The 16,094-nt window shown below is 37.5% G+C and overlaps 1 pseudogene across 1 annotated transcript; it reads left to right on the top strand.

The window, feature by feature from the left end:
* The first annotated feature begins 13,502 nt into the window (after positions 1 to 13,502).
* LOC309969766 (small ribosomal subunit protein uS5-like) lies at positions 13,503 to 14,519 on the top strand (annotated as a pseudogene). Its single transcript has one exon. The product of its transcript is annotated as a small ribosomal subunit protein uS5-like (transcript).
* Positions 14,520 to 16,094: the final 1,575 nt, after the last annotated feature.

The raw sequence follows: 16,094 nt of genomic DNA, 5'->3' as shown, positions 1-16,094 counted from the left end.
CAGAGATGGGCTCTGATTGATCTTGAGGGTCTATGTGACTTCAGCCGGACCTTTCAGTATCGTCTCATGTCCATGGCACTACAGGGGGAAGGAATCATGATGGAGGCTCAGAATTAAGCCACCTGATTTTTTATCTTGGCTGATACCAAGAAGCTCTCTGATGTTGGCATGTCAATTCATCTTACTGGGTCTCAGTCTTCCAAGACAGTGGGATGTGTTCTTGCTTGAATCTCTAAGCTTTTGTGAAGCTCAAACAACAACGTGGATGAAAGTATCGAGGCCCTGTGATACATCAGTGTATAACTTAGAAAGATGACAGTCTTGATTCTAAATGAGGGAATCTATTTTCCATATTTACAAATCAACTGTAGTCACTTGTTGATTAATAGAGAAATAGATGGGAACTTCTTTCTCTAATATTGCTTCAGGGAAATTCTTGTTGCATGTGAGCTTTCAACATTCAGATTCTGGAATAGGTATTCTGGTTATGCTATTCAACTTACAATGGATTTATTTTCCCTCTGTTTCTTGAAGTCACATTTAGGCCATGTAAGTCAGATCTGCTTCTTTGGAGATAAACTGACCTAAACCTCTCTATTTGCACAATGCTTTATGGGAGTTTTCCCCTAAAAAACCTTCATATGCAATGATTCACCACAGGACAAAGTGCGCAGTATGCAGAGAAAGGATTGTTATTCATGCTCCACACATGAAAAAAATTCAATTCAATTCATTTAAATCAAATAAAATAAGATATCTTAGTACCTTCTGGATATACTGCTGGATGTAAAACAAGCACAATGATGCCTGCGACAACAGTTTAGTTGGAAAGACAAGTAGCTAAGTGTATTGTATAGTAACTAATTAACTAAATTTCTATTGTGTGACTCAGAAAGGTAACATACTTAACCACAAGTGGCACAGTGTCAGTGATGAGTCACAAGAAGGACCCAAATCCTAGGGCTCTTTCCACTACTCCACACAGAGTTAGTATTCAGTATATTTTTTAAAGATGGCTATCTTTTTAATATTGAAGAGATCTGTTGTAATTTATAAAATTGGATAATCCAAAAGCTGAGTCTTCATCAATAGTACTAGAATTCTATAAAATTTTAATTTTTGATGATTCTATTTAAATCAGTAATAATCCTTGATTGCCAACCACAAACAAAGCTGTGTCTGAGACTTTGAAGGATGAGTGGGGTTTTCCACAGGCAAAGAAATCTGGGGGGAAGAGCACACTGAAGAAGTGTATCTAAACTGGATCAGGGTCATTTTGAGAAAATAAAAGGTTTAACATACATGCAAATATACATGTTATAAAGCAAAGTGTTTCAAACACCTAAATATAGCTGGTAATAACCTACTTTCCTCAGTAATGTCTCTCCTCCATTCCCTATAAAAAATGCACTTTCCTTCTCTTTGAATTTGGTCAAATTGCATGATTATTTTTGGCTATGCAGATGCAACTTTTCCCTTTTTTTGCATATTTCCTCTCCTATGGGTAGAAAGGCAATGAGATTTGAAATCATAAATGGGACTGAATCTCTTACTAATAATGTAACCTCAAGAAAGTTGTTTTAAGCCTTCACTTCCCTCATTCATAAACATATCTTGACAGCTTGTAAACATATTATACATATATGTATTTATACATACTTATACATACACATGTCGTAAGTATCTATGAATAACAATATCACACACATTTGTTGGGAGGATTAAAAGAGGTAATATGGTGGTTTGCTCAATAATTGTTAATTTTCCTCCTTTTCAACTCAGAAATTACATTTATTGATCAAATGGATATATTATATGATATCTTTGCTAGTAAGATTTTTGTTATTGTTGCTATTTAGTATCAAACCATCATCCCTGTTATCCTGGATGGAAATTGCTGTCCTTGGTCCTGAATTTCGAACATTATCATCAATAACAGGAATTGTAGAATTGTAACTAAAGAGAGAACAGAAAATTAAGATCATTAAATGTACATATTTAAAAGTTTTCTTATGAACCCAACTCACAATTCCGTAACTTTGTCAACTCAAAAGTCAATAGAATAAGATTCCGCATCAATAGAAATATACAATTACTTAAGTTCTGAGAATGGAGAACTTACTAGTCACCACAGCAGCCCATTACATTGATGAAGATCTCTGATTATTAGGAAATATTTCTTTTCACTGAGCCCTATAATCTTACCCAGAAGTCATTATTATGTCCTTTGGAGGCACACAAACTCAATTCTTGCTTCATTAGGTCATCTGAACATGTTTTTGGTAAAATTCATTTCTAGGTTTATTGATAAGAACACGAGAAAGGCAGATGCAGAAAAATGAGACATGAAATTATGACTGTGAAGATTTAAAAAGGGCTACATAATTTTAGCATATGTGTGAGAGAGAAAGAGAGACAGACAGAGACAGGGAATAGGGAACTTAATAGAAATTTGTAATGAATCAAAACAATTTTCATATGTTAATTTTTAGTCCAGTGTCTATCACTCTCTCTTCTGAATTCCTTCAGAATTTTTAAGATTTTCCTACCATGTACTTATTACCTGATATTCTAATAAGCTATTTATATTTCTCTCTCTTTCACTAGACTGTGATCGTCTCCAGGACAGAGGTGTTGTCTTACTTTTTCCGTTGTATATGTTCCAGTGTACAAACATGCCTGGCATATAGTAGAGACTCAGTGTTGGCTGAATGAATGAATTAGAGTTCCAAAGAAAGAATTTTCAGTACAGACAAGGGGAAGCATGTCTGTCATCATATATATTCCACAGACTTGGAATGCCAGAGAAGGATTCACATCTAAAGAGGGAGATTGGATGCATGTCCTCTCTGTCCCTTTTGATTCTAACATGTGCAGGACTGGACACAAATATAATAATCAAATGTTTCTATCCAAATTCCTCAATAAATTTCTTGGGTCTAAGCCATGCCATTCATTGAAACTGCTACAACAAAAGAAATATTATAATGATTTCACTTTGTAAAATGGAAAAATGCACAATTAAGCAACAAATTCTATTGCAGAAAGACCAGGACCTACATATTCCTTTTCTCTTCCCTGGATTTGACTAAATTTGCCCATACAACATGATTTTGTTTCTTTTAGATTCTTCAAAGTGTTTTTAAGTTTTCCCATGAGTTCTATGCCTTTCCAGGTTTTCAGTGTCAGTGTTGAATGGGTGTCTAGTTCTTAACTGATATCTGGGCTGAATATATTTTTTTCCTTCCTTGAATATTTGTCACAAAATCTCTCTGTATTTGCCAAGAAGTCTCTGTTTGCTTTTTACTTCTAACACACTGAAGCATAGACAGGTAGATAGAGATATAGATAGATAGATAGACAGATGACAGATAGATAGATAATCTCCAATATGTGTATGGATATACATATACAGGCATATGTATATATACATATATATCCAAACTTCAAACACTAAATAGAATGAAATGAAAAGTATCCTAATATATTAATACATTTCAAATGTCTTACTATTTTATTCATGAAGAGATAAACAGAAGTGATAAAGAATTATAATGAGTCACTCAAGGAAAGAGAAACAATAATGGAAACAAAGGGAAAATTATAATAATTCCATTTTTAATTGAAAATGGTGCATTTGAGCAATAAATTATATTTTAGAAAGACCAGGATGCTCATATTAAAATTGTTTTCTTCTGGGCTTCCCTGGTGGCACAGTGGTTGAGAGTCCGCCTGCTGATTCAGGGGCCGCGGGTTCGTGCCCCGGTCCGGGAGGATCCCACATGCCGCGGAGCGGCTGGGCCTGTGAGCCATGGCCGCTGAGCCTGCGCGTCCGGAGCCTGTGCTCCGCGGCGGGAGAGGCCACAGCAGTGAGAGGCCCGCGCACCGCAAAAAAAAAGAAAAAAAAAATTGTTTTCTTCTTTCTCTTCCTAGCATGGCACTCTGCTTACATTTATGAGTTGATTGTTTCTAACTGCAGAATTTCCATGTGTGTCACATAGACACCTATCCTTACTTCCAATACCATAGCTTTAAAAGACTGTGTATACATCAGGGGACAGTCATTCTGATGAGGCAGATAAGAAAACAGGAAAAAATTGCAGGCATTCTTAATTTTTTATTCCATATATTGATAATTAATTTCTTAAATTATACACAGAAATTCTGTTCTTAAACGTCATTCTCATTCTACACACAATAGTTTGTAAAATAGAATACTGAGGAAAAGCTGAACTTAATATTGATGTGGAAGACAAAATATTTTGAAGAAAGTACAGTGTTTAATATATCTGAGGGTCCTAAAATGTTTTGGGTAAATCAAATTCTGTTGTCTGTAGACTTGCACCGTCATCTCAAGGCTTCATGAGTCTCACAGAAGCACACTTTTCAAAAGCAGCACCAATTAGCCTTAAGCTATAGTGGGTAGATGTAAGGGGGAAAATCAGCTTAAACTAATATATGAAGTCTTTATCATGAGCACAAGAAGTCCATGGAGGAGCCCTTGGTGGTCCTCTAGGAATTAAAAATGCTTATGTGTTGTGAGAGGTGTTAGTATAGGACCCCCAGTTTATAAGCAATGGTAGATGGGGATTGAAGTTAAGTTATTATTCACTATGTAGTAAGTAGAACACTGCTCTATGCTGGAAGTTTCTGTTAAAGCAAAGGAAATAAGAGCATGAGAACATGCAAAAGATAATTTGTTTAAAAATCTTAGTACCTCTGGAAAGTTTATAATAGACTGTGTGATGTGACCATAGGCAGGTCACTTCCTTTGGGTCTCTTTCTCCCAACCTAAAACAAACTAACAAACAAACAAAAAGGAAGTTGCCTAGATGGTGCTCAAGTCACCTTACAATTGTAGTAATATGTGAGTTAGAAATCATACCCAATATACATTATGCTGACAGCAAGTTTGCCTTTATGTGCAGTCTACTTCTATCATTACTTGTGGCAAAGAATTGCTAAGAACTGAGTCTAAATAGACAACTTTGTGCAAAATAATTAGTTATCATAGAAATATGAACTCCTCCTTTGAATACATAATGGGATCAATTTCCCTAAAACTAAAATGTAAGTGGAGGCATGGGCCCAAAAGGGAAACGTCTAGATGATATTGACTCTTGAGAAACAAAGCTCAAATAAAAGTTAAGAAAACATGAAGGAAAACTATCATTTCTCACAGCTGCCAACAGCCATTCTCCTACAAAAAGACACCCTTCTTCACCCTCAAGATGGTGGCCTGTTGGTAGATCTCTCCTAGTATCTAGCAATTTTTGGTAGTTTAGCAGCAGAATTCTGTTGTTACGGATGTTGTCGAATGCTTGAAACATTAACAGGAGTGCTGTCCTGTCCAGGTACGAATTCTGACTCTGCTTGGAGCCAACTCTATGACCTGAGCAAGACATCATCTCTGAGCCTTCATTGACTTATCTGCATATCTGTTAACTGCATAATGGGAGTTGCTTGCAGAGACTTGGTGAAAAACAAATGTGTGTGAAGCGCCAGGGACACCGCTTGACACTTATGAGACAGTGATTAAGAGTCCTTATTTTTATTTGCTACCAGCAACCAACCTCAGAGTCAGCAAAATGTATGCCTCAAATAATTCTTATCTTCTGTTGTTATTCTTAAAGTGGCATGGTTAATAAAAATACGAACAGATGGTAGAACCCATTGACAAAGGAATATTTTGGCACAGTGACTTCATTATTGGCTTAGCCTTTGATCAAAAATACTCTAGTTCAACTTTAAAATAATTTCACCTCATATTTGTGTAGTAGTTCACAGATTCTAATAACATTACCTCACATGAAAAACCAAGGAAATAGAGCAGGTATTGATATCTCTAAGTTATGGACAAGTAAATAAGGGCTCAGAAAGGGTGATTTGTTCAAGGTCATACAGGTAACAAAAGGCCGGGATAGGGCTAAAACCTAGACCTCTGGACTCCAATATAGGACTTCTTTATTGACACTATAAGGCTTAATTTTCTGGCCTAATATCTACCTTCCTTAGTCTTGCCTGTATTCAGAAAAACAAAGATTAATGTCATAGCCATCTTCCCAAAGTGAAAAAACAAAATGGCTCTGGACTCGACAGTTTAATTCATCACACACATATGCATTTTACTTTAATATAGGAATGTAATAAAATTCATTAGTTAATTTGATCTAGATTTTCATTTGATGATTTTTGTGGAAACATGAAGGTGATTTCTTGTGTGACATCTTTCTCAAACACCAAATGACAGGGAGTTTATTAGTGACATTTTAGAAGACAGGTACTTATTTACACTGGAGGCTGCAGCAGCCCATGTAAAATTGGAAGTAGAATACATCTTCCATAAAAAGAAAGGGCACAGTTGGCTATTCACCAGAGGGATTTAAATTTTTTAATACTACAACACGGCCAAGGTGATAGTGGAATGTTACAGGTGTGAGGAAAAAAAAAATTCCTTTGACCACGCAGAATTTAGAAAGAAAGTGAGCAAACAACTCTGTGGCAAATTGACAGGGCTTATCACTCCTCTTCAGCAAGTAAAATAAAGTTATTATCCATGCTGAATTTTATGGTTCTCCAAATCGAGCACACAGTACTGTTGCTGATAGCCAAACTAGAAAGAGAGACTAAAGGTAATTAGCACAATATAAATCATTTTGGAACAAATGATTTGAATTATCTATCCTGCTTTGATTTTTAAGTTATTGGTTTGGGTTCAGGTCATTATGATATGTTTACAAAGTTTATTTCTTTGACGCTCCATCTATGTGATATCTTAGAGAGTAAAACTTAGTTATTTTCCTTGAGAGAATGGTCTGGAAACAATTTTTTCTATTTTGTTCATTTGTTTTGTTTTTGCATTGTACCATGCAATGCAAACACGTGGTCAGAAGCATTATGCAGAGACTGATAACAAAGACATTTACGTGCTAACAAGACAAATCAGCTGATGCCTGAGCTCCTCTGTAGAGTCACTAAACAGATCCAGATGTACCAATTTGGACTCTATTCAAAGACCGACCTGTAATGACTAATCTGTCACCAAAAAGAGGAAAGCAAAGCCAGGTAAATTAATCCACTTTCATCCAACCCACAGAGAAGCTGCTTAAAAAATGACTGGTGATGGTTAAAGATTGTTAACTGTCTTAGAAGTGCAAAGTCATTCTCCTCTAAGGTTTGATCTTGTAATTAATGTCTGCAAAGCTTACTCCTATCTAAAGGAAACACACAGAAAGTAAAGATAATGTGAATTTATAAACACAAACATATACACACCCTATTAATGAATACATCCCATGAGACAAGAAGAGTAAAATTTCAGTAACTATGATTTATAGCTATATTTGTCTATGAGCTTGTGGTAACAGATGGTGAGGGGAAATAGCAAATTAGTGTGCACATTCTTTTTTTTAAAATGAGAAATGACATTAAATTAAGAAAGTCAGAACAAGTGACCCATTTTAAGTGTACTCATCTAGGTTTCTGTGAGGGTATGTTAATTATAATAATACATCTTCCCTAAAAGAAAAAAATAGCATCACTTAAGTGAGATCCTCAGTGGTGAGATTATTTACAGTTAACTGGAAGAAATATGAACTCCAGGAGCCAACCTGAAAAATCTTCCTCCATCCCTCCAGCCTATTCGTCTAGTTCCCTTTATGATAATTGACTCTCGTATAAGTGCTTACACATTAGTGCCTTTTCTGTATCTGGTGATTACTGACCTTCCATCACTGGCAAGGCTGTGACAACTCCTACTAAGAATGATGTACTGCTTCACAGTGGTCAGATCCTAACTCCTTGATAAGAATCAGTGCCCATGAAAGCACCACATGTTCTGTAGAACTGCAAAGTAAAGTGAATGCATTGTAAAGACCATCTGCTGTTTTACTAGTAATTACATATTTTTATTTATTTGGTAACTGATATTTGTTCTTATAAATCTACCAGTTTCAAGTGAAAAAAATCCAAAAAGATATGGAACCTGAGCTATTTCTTCTCTCCCATGACACCTGCAATTCCTTATATGCCATACAAAGGATTTGAGAGCGCAAATAGTATAATCTATAAAAGGAAAAAATGTTGAATATACATTCAGCAACTACTGACAAGAGTTATTCGATATGTGTCCTTCTGCAAAATTAAATACACCAGTAAGGTCAGTTGGTTGAAAGGGAATCAAGTTGAGCACGAGCTGTGTATTGAGAGGAAATGGGCCAGTTGTGGAGCGGCCACAGTGAGGAAGGGTCCCAGGAACACAGTGTAACAAGGCAAAGGATCAAGACAGAAAAGGTCAGTATATGCAGCAGATGGGTCTCTCTCTCTCTCCTTCTCTCTCTCTTCCTCTCTCAATTATGAAAACATATAAATAACATATTTCCCCCCCCCAGATCCAAGAGGAACCATGGTGAGGTACAGATAAAGCCTTTGCATCTTCATTTGGTGTCTAAAGTTAAGGTAGGCAAAAGGGGTGGCTGTTGGGCTGTGGAAGGTAAAAGGTGTGACTGGAGCTGAAGAGGAGACTGTGTCCCTGTTCTCCTCAAGTGCTTCTTCTTTCTAGCTCCTTCCTTTAATGTGCTTTTACAACGATCCTATTTCTTAGCCTCTAGCTAAACTAATTGTCTTACTCTGGGAAGTATCGTCAGGCATCTCTCGGACAGAGGGGCCAAAGAGGGTGATGGGGCCTGAGTGACAAGGCTCTGTAATCCGGAAAGAAGATGAGGGTCTCCCCAAATCCGTTCTCCTCTTCTTGGTCCAGATTCCAGGGAGCCTCGTTAACACTGGCACAACGTTAGCAGTTTGGGGACCCACAACTGGCCATACTTCAATCAACCTGCTGTCATTCTGTTCCATGAAGCAGCCTGGCTCCACAGAAAAGATGGGGTGCTAAAGTCGCAAGTCCTGAGTTTGGTTCTCAGCTCTGATATACACCCCAGTGAGACCTTGGGCAATCACTTTCTGCCTCTGAGACTCATTTTTCCTGCTCTGTAAAATGAACAATGAATTAAACCATCCCTAATGATCTGTCTACCAGTTCCCTCAGGCTTCAGCAAGCAAAAATAATGTTCATTGACTGACCATCTTGGCTCTTACATCACTCAATCTCAGTGTGCTCAACTGAAATGGCCATAACAATATCTGTTTCATAAGACTGGGGTGAGAACTAAATTAGGTAATTAACTAAGGTGACTGCCTAGAACTTAGCAAGTGTTCAATAAAATGGCAGGTTTTAGCAGTTACACTTATATGTTGATGATAAAGAGAATTAAAATCTTGTTTTCAAAAGCTGTGGCAGAGGCTTCTCTAACCATTTGGAAAGAAGAGATACTTTAAATTGACCAGGAACTCTGAAATTGAAGACAGAAGACCTGGATTACAAAAGAGGGACACAGAAGCAGCACCAGCCCTATTATGGATAGACATGCGTGAGGCAAGTGGTTCCACATGGCTCAGATTCAAGCAGCATGTCAAGCACCCCTGAACCATGATTCATAGAGACACATAGGTAGAGGAAGAGAAGGGGGTAAGAATAACCCCCTGCAGGGCCAAGTTTTTAGGCTTCCCAAAGGGAATATTTTTGTACTGTCTATCAGTTGTATCTCTTTTTTCCTTCAGTATGTGTGTAAATATATACACACATGACATATACTATTATATATATTATACTAATATATAACTATATTGATATATATTATATATATTATATCAAATATTTATTAGTACATAAATATATAATTTCCCCTTTCTCTGTCTTCAAAAAATCCAATATTTCTATCTGTCTCCAATGTTTCCAAGTCCGGTCTCTGATCTGGCTGATTTCTTTGTGTACAATCAATGGGTATGAGTGAAATAAATTAGCACAGCTATGTAAAAATAATTTTACAAGACAGCAACACTTTTCCCTCACAGCTTTCTCTACTGCCCCATCTCCTGCCAAAATTAAAAACAACACAAGCGCATACAAAACCTCACGCCTCACTTCGGTGAAAATAAAACTAGGCTTCACAATAATTATACAGAGTAAAGTGTCTTGGGTTTGTGATTTATTCATTGTGCTAGAAATGCTCTTTCAGTAGTAAAACAAATACAATCTTTGCACCCCGCTCTTTATTGGTCCCACCAAAAAAAGGACTAATTAAGTGTGGATTATGAAACAGAAGCCATCTTGTTTTATTTGTGAGCCTAACATAAGAAATAAAGGCCACATGAGATGCTCACATGTCTCAAACTAGGATCCTTTGATTCTTGTACATTGGATTTTATATACTCATACTAGAAATAAAGTATATTATAAATAGATATCAAGAAGTTCCAGTCTCCCTGAATGTTTGGTGAGCTGCTCTCTGATATCTGCTTTCTTAATACATGAGAAGAAGAAAAGTAAATATTTCTTTAGCATATACTCTGACATTTTCTTAAATCTAGGGTGCAAGTTTTTTTCTTTTTCACATTAACATGTTTCTAAAATCAGAAAGCATCTTTACAGCCAACCTATTCATTTAAAGTCCTTTTTTCACTTCCTTCATCTCCTTGCAAATTAATAAATTGATTGTATATATAATCTATGATACCTAATATAGAAAATGTGCATTACAACAAAAATTATCACATGTTATTTTATTTAATTTAGCAAGTATATGTATCTTCATTTTATAGAGGAGAAACCAAGATATAGCATGCTTTATTAACTTACCCAAGGTATTGATAACTCACAGAAGGTATTGATAAATTACCCAAGGTCATACAACCTATGTGGGGGCATACCTGATGGAAACCTACTTTTGTCTGACACCTGTTGCAGATCCTCTGCATTATAATGTGGAGAGAGCTATAGAATAGATTTCTTCCAGAAAGACTGCAGCTGGGAAGTCTACCCTCTGGAAATAAGAGGTCTTGTTCTCTGCCCCTTTTCTTTGTTTTCCTCATGTATAAGTCACAGTTCTCCAGAGAAATAGGAGATGATAGATAGATAGATAGATAGATGATAGGTAGATAGACAGATAGATAGATAGATAGATAGATAAAGAGGAGATAAATTATAGGAACTGACTCACACAATGATGGAGGCTGAGAAGTCCCATGATGCCATCCACAAACTAGAGATCCAGGAAAATCTGTGGTATAATTCTGTCCAGGTCCAAAGGTCTGGGAACCAAGAGTGCTGATGTCTGAGAGCAGGAGAGATGGATGTCCCAGTTCAAGCAAAGAGCAAATTTGTCCTTCCTCCACCTTTCTGTTCTATTCAGGTCCTCAATAAATTGGACAACGCCCACCTGCATTGGTAAGGGTCATCTGCTTTACTCAGTCTATTGATTCAACTGCTGATTTCTTCCAGGAACACCCTCAAAGACACATCCAGAAAAACTGTTTACCAGCCATCTGGGTATCCCTTAGCTCAGTCAAGTTGAGGCATAAAATTAACTACCACATCTCATTACCGTAATTAACTGGAATATTATAAAATGTATTCAAAGGGATTTCAACTCATTCTCTAAGTTTATATATTATTTCTAAGTCAATTTTTTTTAATTGTTGGTCATTTTATTGTTTGTTTTTTAACTGATTAGTGAGACAACTGGGAAGCCAATGACTACAAACCTCCTGGAGAATAAACACTGCCCTGCTGCTGTAGAACGCTGTGGCAGGCCTCTGACAGTTTCCTTTGACTATATTTTAGACTTTCCTGGTAGGAAATTAATTGATAACATTGCACCATAATCCAGGCACTAAGAAGACAGAACAACATCTGTTCAATCTTATGGTTCATTTCTATTTGGGAGCAAACTGTTTCCCACTAGCAGCTGCTTCTATCAGTCAACCTTTTTCCTGAAATCAACTAAGTCCATAAACATCCCCAAAGGCTCATTTAGTTCCTGCTGATGCTACTACAAAGCACAATGTGCACTAATTGGCTTCATTAATTGAGTAAACATGGGAATGGAATGTCAATAATTCACACACAGGTTTTGTGGAATAAAATGATTGTTTAATGCTAGAGATCTCAGTTTTCCCTTCCTCACTGAGAAAGCTGCGAAGCACATTTGCAGTCTGTGAATCCAGTTTTGCAAGATGCCCCAGGAGAACCCAAGTATGAAAAAAATACCTCTTCCCTGCAAGTGTTAGGCTTTATCTTAAAAAATAAAAATAAAAAGTTGATGGTTTGGGGCCAATTAGCTTGATAAATAATTATCTAATAGATGTAAATGTATTTATCCCATGTGTACACCAACAAAATGTCACTTAGTACTTTGAAAGATCTTGTTCAATTTCAATATTTATAGGGTAATCTAAGGAGGAGAAAAATACTCAACTAAGCTCTCCAATTAAATGTTTTTGGGTCCTGGCACATATTATCAAGGACATGGGAGTGGAGGTGGGAGCAGAAATTGAGAGCTTTGAGCATTTCAGGACCCCAGGGAACAGATTCATTTCCAATGTTCATTCCCAATGACAGCTAAGGTTCAAGGTTGAAAACCCTCCACCAGGAGAGATTATTGTATTGATTCACAATAAGAAAATAAATTCTTCGGCTGAACCTATGATGTAGAGATGGAGAACAGAGCACTAAGCACCACTTGGGATAGGTTAGCAGAGGAAAGCCTTAGAGAAGACATATAGCAAAAGAGAACAGCTTGAGCTGCAGAGCTAGTGGCCAGGAAGTATGAGTGTAGCCATGCTTCCTGCCATCCCTCAGGCAGAGACACAGGGACTGTTACCTCCCTCTTTCTTTTCTACTGGGACCAGCTCTATAGCACAGCAGAATTGACTGGGGCAGAATTGAGAATGAGCTGAATAAAGAATCATTCTCTAACCAAAGAACAGGTCTGTCCACTCAGCCAGATCACTGGCCATGGTGTGCTCTTCCTTTTGGACATTTCTGACTGACTAATATGCATAGTCAATACTCACCAGCCAATGAATACTCCAGATGCTGAGCTAGGGCTGTGTGTTTCTTGTTCAGTTTCCAAAAAACAGATGGTCCAGCTTAGGGAGATTAATTAACATTGCTGTCATCAGACCTGCTTGTCACATTCGCTGTTTGTGGCTTTAGCACTAACTTAATAAAAGACATCAGAGACCCATGTTTACAAGAGGGATGAGGATTTTTTTTTTCCTATTAACAGCCTTTAATCCACAAGAAAAGCAAAATTAATCATGAGCTGAAGGTGAATAAAAACTTATATTATCTTCCCTACATAAATATATTTAACTTTGGTACTTAAATATATTAAATATTTAATTAGATTGTATAGAATATTTTAAATTACATATATTCATTTTAATACATTAAATGACTTTCTTTCAGTTAGAAAAAGGAAGATAAATCTTTATTCCAAGAGATAACAAATAAATACTGAATAAACAGTAAATACTAAATAAATACACGTAACTTAGAGTCCCATTGTGATCTGATACTGAATAGAGAAAATGATCTGGAAAGACGGGTAAGAAGCAAAAAGATTAAAGTGGGGAAGTAAGATTCTTCTCCATAAAAACACCAAATGGCAGATGATACAGGTGCTGCTGGAGGGCTCGGAGGCCGAGGGGGCCCCGGGAGAGGAGGCTGAGGTAGTTTATGTCATCCCGGGGCTGGGGCCAAGGACAAGGAGAGGCTCCCTGTCACCAAGCTGGGTAGCTTGGTTGAGGACATGAAGATCAGGTCCCTGGAGGAGATCTGTCTCTTCTCTCTGCCCATCAAGGAATCTGAGATCATTGACCTTTTGCTGGGGGCATCCCTCAAGGACAAGGTTTTGAAGATAATGCCTGTGCAAAAGCAGACCCGTGCTGGCCAGCGGGACCAGGTTCTAGGCATTTGCCGCCACTGAGAATTACAATGGACATCATTTGGGTGTCAGGTGCTCCAGAGAGGTAGCCACTGCCATCTGTGGGGCCATGATTCTGGCCAAGCTCTCCATCGTCCCCATGCAGCGAGGTTACTGGGGTAACAAGATCGGCAAGCCCAATGCTGTTCATTGCAAGATGACTGGCTCTCTGTGGCTCTGGCCTGGTGAGTCTCATCCCTGCCCCAGGGGCACTGGCATCAACTCAGCCCCTGTGCCGAAGAAGCTGCTGCTGATGGCCAGTACTGACGATTGCTACACCTCTGTCAGGGGCTGCACTGCCACCCTGGGCAACTTTGCCAAGGTCACCTTTGATGCCATTTCCAAGACCTACAGCTCTCTCACCCCTGATCTCTGGAAACAGATGCTGTTCACCAAGTCTCCAGAGCAGGAATTCACTGACCATCTTGTAAAGACCCACACCAGAGCTTCCTTGCAGAGGACCCAAGCTCCAGCTGTGACCACCACATAGTTTTATATGAGAAAAATAAAGTGAATGGAAGCTGGTTACAAAATAAATAAATAAATAATAAATAAATAAAATGGGGAAGGTAAGAAGGAATAAAATACAGAAGTAGGAATCAAAATAGGTACAAAATAATAAAAAAAAATGTCAGGGGAGCAGAGATCATAAGAGAGAGAATGGAGAAATAAAGAAGCTTAGGGACTTAAGGAGAAAAATACCGAGATAGTCTAGATAAAGACATGCAGAATAAGATAGATGTAGCCAAAGGGAGAGGGAGAAATGTGGAGCAAGCAATAAAGAGACAGAACAATTAGATTGCTAATGCAGTGAATTCCAGAGCCAGTTGCTGACCTGCACTACAAATCTTTAAGTATTTTCTTACCTCACTGCTCTGGGAAAAAAATGTTATTGGGATTTGAGTCATTATTTGCACATGCAATAAATAATAATTAGTCTTATGGATGAGGCATTGGTCCAGTTACTGGGCTGAACATGGTAATGCTGATGTCTCATTCAGTTTACTTCCTAGGGTGAACACAATTCAATCTTTGTGGAGTGTGGTAAGGGTTGTGGTGATTATGATTGGCAACCCCACCAAATACAATGAGGAAAGAGAAGTTCCCCAAAGAAAACAATGTGTGTCTATGTGCATAAAGTCCCACTGGGCGGGGGGTGGTGGTGGTGGCAGTGTTTGCTGATTAAAGCAACAGAGGTCCAATACAGACTGGCCTCATATCTTATTTTATAGAAATCAATCAATCAATCTGAAATATTTTACCTAGATAATTTAGCTACTAAGTGGCTTAAACAGAATTTTAACTCAGATCTAACTAATCTAGTCAATAACAAACAATCTAAATTCATATCATTAGAGTCCCATATTAGAAGAAATAATGGTTGATAACTTCCCATATTTGGAGGAAGACATAGATAGGTAGATAGATAGATAGATAGATAGATATACATATAGATGTAGATATATACACAGATTTAAAAAGCTAATAGAATTTCAAGTAGGGTAAACTTAAAGAAATCCACAACACGACACAGCATAATTCAATTCTAAACACTGGAAACAAAGACAGTATCTTGAAAGCAGCCAGGTAGAAACAAGGTATTATCTTTAGAGAAATACCAATTTGAATTACAGATTTCTCATCTGAAACAACGGAGGACAAAGAGAAGTGGCACAGTATTTTTCTAGTCCTGAAAGAAAAGAACTATTAACTGCAAGCTCCATATCTTGCAAAGCTATTCTTCAGTAGTGAGAAGGGAATAAAAATGTTCTCATGTGAAAGAAAACTCTGAGACTTTGTTACTTAACAGATATACACTTAAAGAAAGGCTAAAGGAAATTCTTCAAGCAGAAAGGAAATGATAAGTGAAGGAATCTTAGAGCATCAAGAAGGGAAAAAAATGAAAATAACCAAAATATGACTAAACATAATAGATTATTCTCCTGATGAGTTTTCTGAATCTTATTTGAGGACTGAAGCAAAAGTTATAACACCATCTGCATTAGTCAGCTTGGGCTGCCATATAAAATACCATAGACTGAGTGACTTAAACAATAGAAGTTTATTTTCTCACAGTTCTGGAAGCTGGAAAGTCCGAAATCAAGTTTCTGGCAGGACTTCTGATGAGGACTCTCTTCCTAGCTTATAGACAGCCACCTTCTTTTTATGTCCTCACGTGACCTTTCCTTGGTGCTTGCCTGCTGGGGAGGGGTGGGAGAGGGGAGAGAAAAAGAGAGAGAAAGCTCTCTCATGCCTCTTCATCCTATTGGA

This window comes from Leucopleurus acutus, assembly GCF_964270905.1.
Source record: "Leucopleurus acutus genome assembly, chromosome: 12".
Lineage (NCBI taxonomy): Eukaryota > Metazoa > Chordata > Mammalia > Artiodactyla > Delphinidae > Leucopleurus > Leucopleurus acutus.
The sequence above is the reverse complement of the archived record's forward strand: the minus strand, read 5'-3'. Positions and strand labels throughout refer to the sequence as shown.